This window comes from Trematomus bernacchii, unplaced genomic scaffold (genome assembly GCF_902827165.1).
Source record: "Trematomus bernacchii unplaced genomic scaffold, fTreBer1.1, whole genome shotgun sequence".
NCBI classification, from domain to species: Eukaryota; Metazoa; Chordata; class Actinopteri; order Perciformes; family Nototheniidae; genus Trematomus; species Trematomus bernacchii.
In genome coordinates, this window is record NW_022987860.1 from 55,001 (window position 1) to 60,188 (window position 5,188).

Genomic DNA, 5,188 nt, shown 5'->3' on the forward strand with positions numbered 1-5,188 from the left:
TCATGCCCCATCCTTCATGCCCCATCCTTCATGACCCATCCTTCATGACCCATCCTTCATGACCCATCCTTCATGACCACAGGTGAGGGCAGGAAGGAGAATGGCCCGGGAGACAGAGAGCTTTGCCTTCTGGCTCAGCTCTCTGTTCCTCACACGGTAAAGCGACTCCGCTCCCGCTGCTCCGATGCTCCGGCCCATCTCACGCTCCATTGTTCCCTCACTCGAGAACAAGACCCCGAGATACTTGAACTCCTTCACTTGGGGTAAGGACTCATTCCCTACACTGCAAAAACTCAAAATCTTACCAAGTATATTTGTCTAATTTCAAGTCAGAATACGTCTTTACACTTGATATAAGACATAACTTAAGTAGTAACAATGCAGTGAGATATAATGTCTTGTTTTTAGACATTGCATCTTAAGTGTCTTGTTAAGTCAAAGACTCTTGAAAATATCTTATTTTGAGTTGTATCTCAGGTGAAACAAGTTATGTTGACATGTCACAAGACTTGCTGGTATATATAAGCTCCTGTGGTGTTTGTAAAAGATGAATTATCTTGTTTCAAGAAATAACCATTACTTGTTTTTAGAAAACACATTTTTATTGGAAAAACTCACATCAGAAAACAGTGCAAGATACAGGACTAATAAAATGTGGAACAGTGTCATTTATTGGCAATCTTCACAAACTCACATTGTATGAAGGGAGTGATGCGCGATGATATCTGTCAGATCATATTTAATTGGAATGTACTTGGTGTTGTTGTAGGTCAAATAGTAATATGCTGTATAATCAATAAGTTGTTTAGCTTGAGCTAGGGAGGGAACTTCCACCTCATAAGCTAAATAATGACCATTCAACTGTAGAGAGAGGCTGGCATTCAAAACAGTACATTGACGTATTTACAATATAAATGTTTTTCACAAGTCCAAACTCTGGAATGTTATTGTTGACATTAGAAATAACCAAAGTCTTTCCACATGTATACTTATTTCCATATTGCATAATCCACGGTACTGAAACAATACATTCAACTTTCTCTATTCCAAAGAAGTCTTTCATTTTTCCTTCAACATAGTTAACATTTTTCACCTCGGAGACTGGGCCCATTTCAAATTCACCTGAAAGAACTGTTTCTCATGAACATTCAGGCTCCATTCGTATAGTTGGTTGTGCTTCACAAGGGATTTACAAATATTCTTAAAACTACTTTTCAAAGCCCACTGCTTGAAAAAACAATGCTTGACTCAAAGCGCATACACATATGCCTCACTGTAGAGTGCTTTTATCTGGGAGGGAAGATGCAGAAGGTAATGCTGCTTAGGTATGATATTTACATCTGGAAACAGTTGTTTGAAATGTTTGAGGTGTTGCTCTATTAGAAGCCTTGAGAGAGTTGAAAGAGCAATAATAGGTGAAAACAGAATTTTGACAATCTCTAATAACTTAAGCAGCATTTTTGTGTATTCATTTTCTCCAACTGTGTCAATGAGAAATGGATCTTCAACAAGATCAGCATCTGCCCAGCAGACTGTTTCAGTTTGTCATTTGATGACAGTGTATTTACAGACATGGGGCTTATCCCTCGCATCCACAGGAGAATAAGGGAAACCAATTATTGCACTATTAAATGTGTCTCAATCCATAAGACCTGAAAGTACAAGATGCTTTAAAGCACATTTGATTTAATATGGAGCAACACCTTCGAGAATGACATGCATATTGTCTTGTGGCATTTGATTGATTAAATCAAAATGAGGAGATTCTGTAACTTTGCTTCTCCTGTTTATACCATATGTTGTTTTAAGATTTTCTTTGAGAAAGTCAGTGCTTGCCTTTTCAATGTCAGCACATTGCCTGATATGACTTGCCATGGTCCTTTTAACAAACAGCTCTTCATTAAATTGTCCCTGCATGTCTTCACAGTGCCTGCATCTACTGCAAACCCCACGCCTTCTTTAAACCCAGCCACTTGGTGTTGAGCTGGTGTTCTCGTGTCTCCATACACAGCCATACAGTGACAACCTCAACACCATTATACAGCTCAATAAGGTCTTGATGAATTCTCTCAAATATCTTATCTATACCTGAAAGGGTCTTGGTTTTAACCATAGCAAGCAGGCGAATGGCAGAAAGTCTTGATCTATATTTAGGGTGTATATTACCTATGGTGTAATAAATCATTAACAACTTGTTTTTGGTCGCCCGAGATCCAAGTGGGTTGCACAATTCAATTTCATCTGTATATAAAATGAACTGCAATGCTGTTGGACATTTTAAAAACAGTGGATGTGACTTAAAAATGTCCCCATCAATTAAGTCATGGACAAAACCATTCTTGCATGGCTTTGGGCCCTCTTCAATCATTGCAAGAATTCTTGGATGCATCAGCAGCTGCTCTAAACTTTTTACCAACGAAATATAATAAAAGCCCTGGTAAGTACTCTGGAGTCTCCACTTTTCACATAACATACCGAATGTTTTGTGGTGATAATCTCTGGTTGAACTGGTTTAAGCAGTTCTTTGATTGTCTTATTCTGCAAATGTGTTGTAGCAACTTGATTGAAAGGGTCAACAAACTGGTCACTCTTCAGTTGATCCAGATCCCCCGGATGTCTCTCAATCACATTACTTATTAGATGTTTTAGGTGCTCCAATAATGACGCCTGATATTGCTGTACTCCATTCACCACGTGGTTGACAGCTCTCTGTGGAGAGTGGAAAAACAAATCTCAACAAAATGGAATGGACATGCATTTTAGGTAATGTGCGGAACATGCAACAGTTGGATTTGGGGTAGAATGGAATGTTAAACCTCTTTATAATTATCAATATGGACATTTACCAAAATCAACCTATTGTTGTAAATCATATATTGTTCCATCTCTGGTTTAGATTTTGCAACGTCAACCAAACACTGCAGTATAACATTGCATTCAGCCCATTACTTCCAGCTGCTTCCACATACTTTAGGTAATTCTTTATATTTTAAAAGGCATGCTATACAGGATGTGTAGTTTGTTGGCAGCCACACACTTTCTATTGGGTGATAAAGAATGATTGAGAAGGATTATTTGGTATTTGTATATGTATTTTCTTTTGTGGAAAATCCTGCATTGTATGCCTTTTAAGCTTCCTTCAGTTACACTTGTTACTGACATTCACATATCATTCATTGTGAGAAAAACTGTTTAAATGACCTGTGTTAGTCGATGGGTTTCTCTAGCTTGAAGAAGAAATGCAGTTGCTTGTTTGAAAAGGTCCATGTTCACATGACCCTCTCGACCTTCTTGAAACCCAACCTGAAACAGTTGTATGGAGCTAATTTCCTGCCATAACTCCACAAACAAACTAAACAGGTTTTACAAATGCCTCATGATTCACTAACAAACACAATGTGGTTTGCAAACACAAAACACCATCTACAAACTAATGCATTTAGTTTTGCAAAGAAAAAACGTATCTATCAAACAAACACATAACATTTCAGCTTAGGTTTTACAAGTACACAACTTTTTTTTACAAGTGCACAAATTTGTTTTACAACTACAACACTTTGTTTTACAACTACAAAACTTTTTCTTCTCACGGCGGAATATTACTGCCAAAAGTCACGTGAGTGAGTCACGTGAGTCACGTGACTTTTGGCAGTAATATTCCGCCGTGGCTGGCTCATACACAGTCACACATGCTCACTCACACATGCTACACGGCAGCAGGGGGCGCTACTGAGTCCATTGGGAAGACGGGAGGTTGAGCAGAGCATGGAACAGCTCTTGCCAGTCTGATGACAGGTGTTATAGTGATAATATTATAAACAAGGTGAATTTAGCGATCACAACGAAAACAGCCAAGACACATATTGAGCCCAGAAAATAAATGTTATTAGGGGCTGTAAATATAATAAGCCTTTGTCTAAAATGGACAACATTGTAACTAAAGAGATTTAAACTATATATACAGCCAGGGGACGTTCGGGACGAATCCCGATGGGCCGGTACTGAAGTGGGCCGGTCGGATAAGTCACTGCTCACCCCCCCTTCCCCCCCGTCGACAATTTCCTCGCGGTATTTACTTGCGGCACCACCGAGGTGGGCCGCTTACTTGCGGTACCGAGGTGGGCCGGCGGTACCGAAGTGGGCCGGTCGAGAGTCCCGGGCTGATTTGTAGTCCCAGTCCGCCCCTGTATACAGCGATTCTGCACTCGGTCAATCAGCTGCTTTCATTTTTATTCCTGCTATATTCAATGAGTGATACAAATATTTTTTACCACAAGTTCTTAATAAAACTGATACTGTTGGACTTGGTACTAGTTGACTGCTACCAGAAATAAAATGAAGTACTTTACTGTGTACTTTGTGAGTAATCCTCTGTCAGAGTCCCCTCCATAGTACATAATGCATGTTTTCTGCTATCTTTGATGAATGATAAAAATAAAATGTTACCATTAGTTCTTAATGAAATTGATACGGTTTGACTTTGTATTAGTAAGCCTACTACTAACAATACATTGAAGTACTTTTACTGTGTATTTTTTGAGAAATACTCAAAGTCAAAGTCCCCTCCTGAGAACAAAATCAAGCCACTTCTGCTAAGTTTGATGAGGGAATTCTTTTTTGTTGCCATTAGTTCTTCGTGAGATTGATCCTGTTGGACTCAGTACTACTGAAACTACCCCCACAAGTACTATGAAGTACTTATTGTGTACTTTTCCAGTAATCCTCTGTCAATGTCCCCTCCTGAGTACAAGAATGCATGTTTTTCTTTTAATAAGCATTAAAACACCTTTCTCATGAGACTGATATTGTTGGACAGAGTATTTTAAGAGGATGGTAGACATGATATCAGCAATACTTCCAGTCAGTACTCCGGCAGCAGCATTTTCACACCTTGGAAAGTCTTTAGAGTCTGGCCTGGAATGGATAGCTGGTCTATCCTTCAGCAAAGTAACGCACTCTGTCACATGGTTGCCCTCTTATGATGCTGCTGTCTTTTAATATATAATTATTCCTCAGCCGCTAGTTCGTTCCTCGCAGATTCTTCAGTCTCATCAGCCTCATCCTTCCATCAGTCCCAGTTAACGCCTCCAGCCCACTTCCAGTATCTGACTCCATATGATATTGTCCTGATGCTGTAAGGGTAATGCCCCATGATCACAAAATGACCCCTCTATGCCAAGGACCTCAT